The sequence below is a fragment of the Choloepus didactylus genome, chromosome X (assembly GCF_015220235.1).
Source record: "Choloepus didactylus isolate mChoDid1 chromosome X, mChoDid1.pri, whole genome shotgun sequence".
NCBI lineage: Eukaryota > Metazoa > Chordata > Mammalia > Pilosa > Megalonychidae > Choloepus > Choloepus didactylus.
The window spans coordinates 140,121,055-140,131,284 of record NC_051334.1 but is presented as its reverse complement, the minus strand read 5'-3'; the positions used below and the strand labels follow the sequence as shown (position 1 = coordinate 140,131,284).

The window sequence follows — 10,230 nt, the reverse complement described above, 5'->3', positions numbered from 1 at the left end:
GAACATCTCAGCATTTTGAGAGAACAAGAATGAATAGTGAAGAGAACTTCTGGGGAAGATGACAGAGTAGAGAGCTCCAGGACTCCTTTCTTCAAAGAAACTAGTAAACAGTCAGAAACTGTCTGAAACAACTTTTCTGGGTCCCAGAGGCCAGAAGAACACTGTACAGCATCCAGGAAAGAGCAGGAAGAAGAGGCTGATAAACTACTATAAAGAACTGTGGGTAACTGTTTCCATGCGAGGGCTGCCGGCACCCATATCCCACACTCACTGGAGACTGCCTCAGGATCCAGTTCCTGACTATCTGCTGTTGTCAGAAAGGGATGTAAAAATCCTCTTCCTTAAGAATGGGTGGGGGCATGGCCGAGCACTGATCATGGTTTTGATTAGTGAATTCAGATAACTGTGTCCCACCTCTGAGTTACTGTTTCAACTTACCCCACACAAACGTGGCAGCGGCCATTGTTTCAACCCCACCCCAAAAGGGGTGGAAGCCATGGAGGTTTAAAGACAGTGCCTCCACAGGGCTGCTGGCAACAGCTGGCAGAAGGGTGCCTTCTGCTGGGCAGGCCAGGAAAGCACAGCTTCAGCAAGATGTCAAAATGCTTTTGGACTGCCGAGACCATGTTCACCTTGCCAGCACAGGCCTCTGGTGACAGCAGTGTCACCACCACCAGTTTACACCCATCACCTCAAAGCTTACCATGGAAGATGACATCACTGTGCTTGTAGCTGACAATGGCTCTGGCATGTGCAATGCCAGCTTTGCTGGTGATGATGCACCCTGGGCCATCTTCCCATCCATTGTGGGGCACCCTCAGCACTAGGGCATGATGGTGAGCATATGCCAGAAGGACTCTTACATGGATGATGTGGTCTAGAGCAAGTAAAGTATCCTGACCCTCAAGTACCCCATTGAGCATGACATCATCACCAACCAGGACAATGTGGAGAAGATCTAGCACCACACCTTCTGCAACAAGCACTCAGTTGTGTTAACTGGGGCCTCCCTGAACCCCAAGGCTACCCATGAAAAGTTGACCCAGATCATGTTCAAGACCTTCAACAACCCTGTCATACACATGGCCATCCAGGCTGTGCTATCCCTGTACACCTCTTGGCTGTACCATGGGCATCATCATGGACTCTGCCAACACCACTCCCATCTGTGATGGCTATGTCCTGCCCCATGCCATCCTGCATCTGGACCTGGCCAGCCAGGGTCTGACAGATTAACTCATGAAGATCCTCACCGACCATGGCTACAGCTTCACCACTACAGCTGAGAGGGATATCGTGCATGACATCAAGGAGAAGCTCTGCTACATTGCCCTGGGCCTTGAGCAGGAGATGGCCACCGTCACCCCATCCTCCTACCTGGAGAAGAGCTATGAGTTACCCAATGGGCAGGTCATCACCATCAGCAATGAACAGTTCTGCTGCCCTGAGGCCCTCTTCCAGCCTTCCTTCCTGGGTATGGAATCCTGTGGCATCCATGAAACTACCTTCAACTCCATCATGAAGTGTGACATGGACATCTGCAAGGGCCTCTATGCCAACACAGTGCTGTTTGGTGGGACCACCATGTATCTGGGCATTGCTGACAGGATGCAGAATGAGATCACAGTGCTTGTGCCCAACATGATGAAGATGAAGATCATTGCCCCTTCTGAGAGCAAGTACTCCATGTGGACTGGTGGTTCCATACTGGCCTTGAAGTCCACCTTCCTGCAGACATGGATCAGCAAGCAGGCGTACGACAAGTTTGGCCCTTCCATGGTCCACCACAAATGCTTCTAGATGGACTGTTAGTTGCATTACATCCTTTCTTGACAAAACCTAACTTGCCATGTTTTTGTTATTTTTTTTTTTGTTTTTTATTTGTTTTTTGGCTCTTGACTCAGGGTTTAAAAACTGGATCAGTGAAGGTGACAGCACTTGGTTGGAGTGAGCATCCCCAATTCCACAAATGTGGCTGAGAACTTTCATGGTACATTGTTCCTTTTTTTTTATTTCTTGCTGTATTTTTCTTGATAGTCATTCCAAATACTATGTGTTCTAGTTTGCTAATGCTGCCAGAATGTAAAACACCAGAGATGGATTGGCTTTTGTAAAAGGGGGTTTATTTGGTTATACAGTTACAGTCTTAAGGCCATAAAGTGTCCAAGGTAACGCATCAACAATCGGGTACCTTCGCTAGAGGATGGTCAGTGGTGTCCAGAAAGCCTCTGTTAGCTGGGAAGGCACATGGCTGGTGTCTGCTCCAAAGTTCTGGTTTCAAAATGGCTTTCTCCCAGGACATTCCTCTCTAGGCTGCAGTTCCTCAAAAATGTCACTCTTAGTTGCACTTGGGGTATTTGTCCTCTCTTAGCTTCTCTGGAGCAAGAGTCTGCTTTCAACAGCCATCTTCAAACTGTCTCTCATCTGCAGCTCCTGTGCTTTCTTCACAGTGTCCCTCTTGGCTGTAGCTTCTCTTCAAAAGTTCACTCTCAACTACACTGAGTTCCTTCTCTTTGAGTCAGCTCATTTATATGGCTCCACTGATCAAGGCCCACTGTGAATGGATGGGGCCATGCCTCCATGGGAATATCTCATCAGAGTCATCACCCACAGCTGGGTGGGGCACATTCCAAGCAAATTTAATCAGCACCAAAAGGTCTGCCCCACAAGACTACATCAAAGATAATGGCGTTTGGGGGACACAATACATTCAAACTGCCACACCATGAGATGCATCCTTACAGGAATTTCCTTAATACTTGTTCTTTTTATTTTTTATTTTGAATGGTCAGCCATTGTGGCCCTCTTTTTGGTCCCCTAACTTTAGAAATATGTAGGTTTTTGGGCTCTCTGAGAGTTGGTTGTGTTGCAGAGGCAGCCAGGGTTTACCTGTACATTGACTTGAGACCAGTTCAATAAAAGTGCACAGCTTTAAAAAAAATGCTTTTGGCATCTATTCTGACCCTAAACCCCAGATCACTTTGGAGTCTGTCTGCACCCCCTTCATGGGTCTCTCTGCGTGTTTTGGCTGGGAAATACTAACTAGGAAAAGTCCTCTTTGGAGTGACTCTCCTTCCAGAATTTGCCCTCCAGGCAAAAACAGCTAGAGGAGTGTAAAAAACTATAGAGACAAAACAAAAACAACCAGAACAGATCAAGTTTTCCAGAGAAGGAATAGAGAAAAGGAAGATATCTCCTGTGGGTGAAACACTTTCACAAATAATGCAATCTTAAAAATTATATCACATATCCAGAGCAAGAATCAGGTGAAGAAAAGCTGAAGAAATCAGATCAGTTAAACCTGAACTATTTTAGAGGTCTAGAATAAGTTGAACCAAGTGTGAAAGAAGAGCCTTAACACAAAGCCAATAAAAAATTAACTCTAAGCAAGATGGAGGAACTGACTTTCAGAGTAAACTGATCAAGACAGATACCTAGATGTCAACAAGCAATTACAAGCCACACTAAGAAACAGGAAGCTATGACCCAGTCAAAAGGACAAATTAAAACTTCAGAGGGATGCAGAATTTGGAACCATGAATCAAAAATGTTAAATCCAATCTCCTAAATCAATTCAAGGAGATGAAGGAAAATATGGTTAAAGAGATAAAGGATTTTAAGAAGATACTGTGTGAGCATAAAGAAGAATTTGAAAGTATAAAGAGAAACATGACAGAAATCATGGGAATGAAAGGCACAATAGAAGAGAATAGAAATACACTAGAATCTGGTTGGTTTGTAAAGGTTATTGTGAAGCCCCAATACATCCAGAGTAATTTAGGCAGAGAATAAAAATGTATTTGCAAAGCCACCTTGAGGTACTGAGGAAAAATGTGGAAATATTAAACTTCCCCACTGGGGAAATTAATGATATTCTCAAAATCATTGGGGAGTAGCAATTTAGAAGGCCTAGCCCTCAGTTTTGGGGCTTGCCCTTATGAAGCTTGTCACTGCAAAGGAGAGGCTAAGCCTACTTATAATTGTCCCTAAGAGTCACCCCCAGATAACCTCTTTTGTTGCTCAGATGTGGCCCCCCTTTCTAAGCCAACTTGGCAGATAGATTTGCTGCTCTCCCCCCTATGTGGGACATGACCTCCAAGGGTATGAATCTCCCTGGCAATGTGGGGCATGACTCCCAAGCATGAGCCTGGACCTAGCATCATGGGATTGAGAAGGTTTTCTGTACCAAAAGAAGGAAGAGAAATGAAACAAAATAAACCATCAGTGGCAGAAAGATTATAAATGGAGTTGAGATGATACTATGGAGGATATTCTTATGCATTATATAGATATCCCTCTTCAGTTTTTAGTGTACTAGAATAGCTAGAAGGAAATTCTTTAACCTGTTGAACTGCAGTTCAGTATCCTTGATTTTTGAAGATGATTGCATAACTATATAGCTTAAATGGTGTGACTGTGATTGTGAAAACCTTGTGGCTCACACTCCCTTTATCCAGTGTATGGACACATGAGTAGAAAAATGGGGACAAAAAGTAAACAAATAATAGGGAATGATGGGGGATGGAATGTTTTGGGTGTTCTTTTTTACTTTAATTTTTATTCTTATTTTTATTTTGGGGGTTAATGAATGAAAGTGTTCAAAAATTGATTGTGGTGATGAATGCACAACTGAATAATGGTACTGTGAACAACTGATTGTACATTTTGGATGACTGTATAGTATGTGAATATATCTCAATAAAATTGAATTAAAAAAAGAAAAAAAAGAAATACACTAGAGGCATACCAGAGTAGATTTGAACATGCAGAAGAAAGAATCAGCAAACCAGAAGACAGAGCAAATCAAAATCTTAGAGATAGAAAAACACACAGAGAAAGGAAGGGAAAAATTAAGCAGGGTCTCAGGGATTCAAATATGAGGAAGGAACACGTAAATATACATGTCATGAGTGACCCAGAAGCAGAAGAAATGGGAAAAGGGGAAGAAAGAATATTTGAGGAAATTACGGTCCCAAATTTCTCAACTCTTATGAAAAACATAAATATACATGTCCAAGAACCATGACATACTCCAAACAGAATAATTCTGAATATACCTACCCTGAGACACATACAGAGACACATAATCAGAATGGCAAATGCCAAAGATAAAGAGAGAATCCTGAAAGCAGCAAGAGCAAAGAAATTCATCACATACAAGGGAACCAGGATAAGACTGTCAATTTCTCATCAGAAACAATGGAGGCAGAAGGTACTGGTACGATATATTTAAGGCATTGAAAGAGCAAAACTGCCAGCTAAGAATTCTTTATCCAGAAAATCTATCCTCCAAAAATGAGGGAGAGTTTAAAATATTTACAGATAAGCAGAAACTGAGAGATTTCATCAATAAGAGTCTTGCCCTACAAGAAAAACTAAAGGAACTTCTGCAGGCTCAAAGGAAAATATAGGAAAGAGAGGCTTGGAGGAGAGTGTAGAAATGAAGATTATCAGTAAGGGTAATGAAAAGGGTCAAAAGAGAGACACACACAAAAAGTATGACATAAAAGCCAAAGGACATCTTGGGGTATGGTAGGAACATGTTGGAAATAATGTAATTATTTTAGATTATTTGGTTTTCTTATTCCTTTGGTTATGGTTTATTAATTTTCTTGGGGTAGTTATGGTTTATTAATTTTCTTGGGGTATGGTAGGAGCATGTTGGAAGCAAAGTAGTTATTTTAGGTTATTTGTTTTTCTTAATCCTTTGCTTTGCTTTGTTTTGCTTGAAATATGCAGTTTTTTATTATTTGATTGTTTTAATTTTTGATAAATAACGTTAAAAATTAAAAAAAAAACCAAAGGACAAAATTGTTGTAGTAAGAGCTGCCTTTACAGTAATAACATTGAATTTTAATGGATTAAACTCTCTAATCAAAGGAAACAGACTGGAAGAATTGATTAAAAAAAAGGTATGATCCAACTATATGTACCTACAAGAGACTCATCTTAGGAACAAAAAAACACAAATAGGTAGAAAGTTAATGGTTCAGAAAAGATATTCTATGGCAACAACAACCAAAACAGAGCTGGGACAGATATACTAATATCAGACAAAATAGACTTTGAATGAAAAACTGTTATAAGAGACTGTATTAGTTAGGGTTCTCTTGGGAAACAGAATCAATGAGAGGTATCTATGAATATAAGATTTATAAAAGTGACTCACAAAATTGTGGGTATGCATGAGTCCAGATTCCATAGGGCAGTCAGCAAACTGGCACCTCCAATGACTGATTGTATTAAATCCAGCCAACTGCATTCTCTCATTGTGGAAGACACGCCCTTTGGTGAGTCATCAGTCACAGCCTCAGCCAATTGATCTAATACACCAGCCTGTTGGTTTATTAACCAGCCACAGACATCTTTGCAGCAATGGTTAGGCCAGTGCTTACTTGACCAGACAGCTGGGTCCCATCACCTGGCCAAGTTGACACATGAACCTAACCGTCACAGTCCACACCTTGTCAACTTGGCAGTTATATACATCACCTGAAACCATACTTTATTTCTAGGTAGAAAACAAAAACAGGACATATATTTCACCTAACAATACTCTGCTGTGCAGCATACAACTAGAAATGCACTAAATCTCTCCAGAATAGGGTGCAAGTCCTTGGGTGACATTAGCTCTTAAAATTGATTTCTTTTAGCTTAAATACAACAAAATGAACAGTAGAGGTTATGCCATATGATAAGGGGATAAGACAGAGAAGAAAGCAAAGATACTTGCTTTACAGACAAATACAAACATAGCAAAACGAGGAGGAAATATTCATGCCATCATAACCCTCATTTCTGTAACTGGTCATGTGGCCGTAGTTCATATTTATCACCACCTTCTTCCACTACCCATTCCATGTTCCCTTTACCCTCAGCAAGCACTTCAGCTGGCCGTGGTTCTTTGCCTGGTGGGGTGACCCAAACCTTCATTCCTGAAGTTTCTTGGCCATTGGTAGTCCTGGCTGGATTGGGTTGCAGTTTTCAATTGACTTGAATCACAGGGCATGGTAGTACTAAGAGACGCCCCAGGGGATCTCCTGTATTCCAGGAAAACTCTTCTTTACTTCCATTGTGTAGTTGCAGTGCTATTTCCTTTTGATAGTCAGGATCAATCACCCCAGCCAGTACAGTAATCCCCTTCCTTGCGTGTTGATTCAGAGGCATAAGAAGCCCAAAGTGACCAGGTGGCAGCCTTAATTTCCAGTTCAATGGGATTATTATTGTGTTTCCTGGTGGAAGCATTCCTCCTTTTGGAACAAAGACTTGTAGACCAGCAGAGATTAAGCTTGCAGGGAAGGGAAGCAAAAATTTACCTCATGGATCACTAGGAGTGATAGTGGTGCCACTCCTGTTTCCACCCCTTGATTCCTGGACCCATGAATCCTGGCTATGGGAGAAACAGCACCATAGAGTGGATGCTGATTTAGGGCATACACAGCCTCCTGGAGAACACTGCCCCAGTCCTGCAAGGTATTGCCACCTAGTTGGTACCATAATTGAGTCTTCAACAGGCCATTCCACCATTCTATCAACCCAGCTGCCTCTGGATGATGGGGAACATGGTAAGACCACAGAATTCCATGAGCATGTGCCCATTCCCTCACTTCATTTGCTGTGAAGTGGGTTCCTTGTTCTGAAGCAATGCTGTGTGGAATACCATGACGGTGGATAAGGCATTCTGTAAGTCCATGGATGGTAGTTTTGGCAGAAGCATGTCATTCAGGGAAGGCAAACCCATATCCAGAGTATGTGTCTATTCCAGTAAGAACAAATTGCTGCCCCTTCCATGAGGGAAGTGGTCCAATGTAATCAACCTACCACCAGGTAGGAGGCTGGTCACCTCAGGGAATGGTGCCATATCGGGCACGGAGTGTGGATCTCTGATACTGGCAGATTGGGCACTCAGCACTGGCTGTGGCCACGTCAGCCTTGGTGAGTGGAAGTCCATGTTGCTGAGCCCATGCATAACCTCCATCCTTGCCACCATGACCACTTTGTTCATGAGCCCATTGGGCAATGACAGGAGTTGCCGGGGAAAGAGGCTGATTGGTATCAACCAAATGGGTCATTTTATCCACTTGGTTATTAAAATCTTCTTCTGCTGAAGTCACCCTCTGGTGAGCATTCACATGGGACACAAATATCCTTATGTTTTTTGCCCACTCAGAAAGGTCTAGCCACATACCCCTTCCCCACAGTTCTTTGTCACCAATCTTCCAATCATGTTCCTTCCAAGTGCCTGATCATCCAGCTAAACCATTAGCAATAGCCCATGAATCTGTAAAAAAAAATGCACCTCTGGCCAGTTCACCTTCCAAGCAAAGTGAACAACCAGGTACACTGCTTGAAGTTCTGCCCACTGGGAGGATTTCCCCTCACCACTGTCCTTCAGGGACATCCCAGGAAGGGGCTGCAGTGCTGCAGCTGTCCACTTTCAGGTGGTGCCTGCATATAGTGCAGAACCATCTGTAAACCAGGCCTGAGTTTTCTCTTAGTCAACTGATTATAAGGAACTACCCAAGATGCCATAGCTATGGGCTGGAAAAGAGAAGATAAGGTGGAAGGAGTGGGGGGCATGGGCATTTGGGCCACTTCCTCATGTAACTTACTTGTACCTTCAGGACCTGCTTGAGCTCTATGTTGATTATATCATTTCCATTTTATGATGGAGTGCTGCTGTGCACACCCAACTTTATGGCTTGGTGGGTCAGACAACACCCAGCTCATGATAGGTAACTCAGGTCTCATGGTAACTTGGTGGCCCTTGGTTAAGCCTTCTGTCTCTACTAAGGCCCAGTAGCAGGCCAACAGTTGTTTCTCAAATGGAGAGTAGTTATCTGCAGAGGATGGTAAAGCTTTACTCCAAAATCCTAAGGACCTGCATTGTGATTCTCCTATAGGAGCCTGCCAAAGGCTCCAAACAACATCTCTTTGCCACTGACACTTCGTGTACCACTGGGTCAGATGGATCATATGGTCCAAGCAGCAGAGCAGCTTGCACAGCCTCCTGGACCTGTTGCAGAGCCTCATCTTGTTCTGGTCCTCACACAAAACTAGCTTTTCTGGTCACTCAGTAAATGGGTGACCAGAATATGCTGTCTCCCAAATCCAAAGAGCCCAACTAAGCATTGTGCCTCTTTTTTGGTCTTAGGAGGGGCCAGATGCAACAGCTTATCCTTCACCTTAGAAGGAATATCTCAACAGGCCCCACACCACTGGACACCTAGATTTTAGTGAGGTAGAAGGTCCCTGTATTTTTGTTAGATTTGTCTCCCATCCCCTGCCATGCAAATACCTTACCAACAAATCTAGAGTAGTTGCTCCTTCTTGCTCACTAGGTCCAATCAACATGATATCATCAATATAATGGACCAGTGTGATGTTTTGTGGGAGGGAAAAATGATCAAGGTCCCTGCAGACAATATTATGACATAGGGCTAGAGAGTTGATATAACCCTGAGGTAGCACAGTGAATGTAAACTGCTGGCCTTGCCAGCTGAATGCAGACTGTTTCTGTTGGTCCTTACTAACAACAATTGAGAAAAAAGCATTTGCCTGATCAATAGCTGCATACCAGGTGCCAGAGGATGTGTTGATTTGCTCAAGCAAAGACACCACATCTGGAACAGCAGCTACAATTGGAGTCACCACCTGGTTAAGCTTACGAACATCCACTCTCATCCTCCAAGACCCATCTGTTTTCTGCACAGGCCAAATAGGAGAGTTGAATGGGGATGTGGTGGGAATCACCACCCCTGCATCCTTCAAGTCCTTAAGAGTGGCATTTACCTCTGCAACCCCTCCAGGAATCCAGTATTGCTTCTGGCTTACTATTTTGCTAGGCAGTGGCAGTTCTAGTGGCTTCCACTTGGCCTTTCCCACCATAATAGCCCTCATTCTATGAGTCAGGAAACCAATGTGGGGATTCTGCCAGTTGTTGTGTATGTCTATTCCAATTACGCATTCCAGCACTGGGAAAATAACCACAGAATGGTTCTGGTGACACACTGGACCCACTGTGAGATGGAACTGAGCTAAAATTCCATTGATCACCTGACCTCCATAAGCCCCAACTCTGACTGGTGGACCAGAGTGATATTTTGGGTCTCCTGGAACTAATGTTACTTCTGAATCAGTGTCTAATAATTCACTAAATATCTGATAATTTCCTCTTCCTCAATGCATAGTTATCCTGGTAAAAGGCTGCAGGCCCCCCTAGGGAAGGCT

General features: G+C 43.2%; 1 pseudogene; it reads left to right on the top strand.

Moving 5' to 3' along the window:
* Window positions 1-698: 698 nt before the first annotated feature.
* Window positions 699-1,800, top strand: LOC119523163 (annotated as a pseudogene).
* The last annotated feature ends 8,430 nt before the right edge of the window (window positions 1,801-10,230 follow it).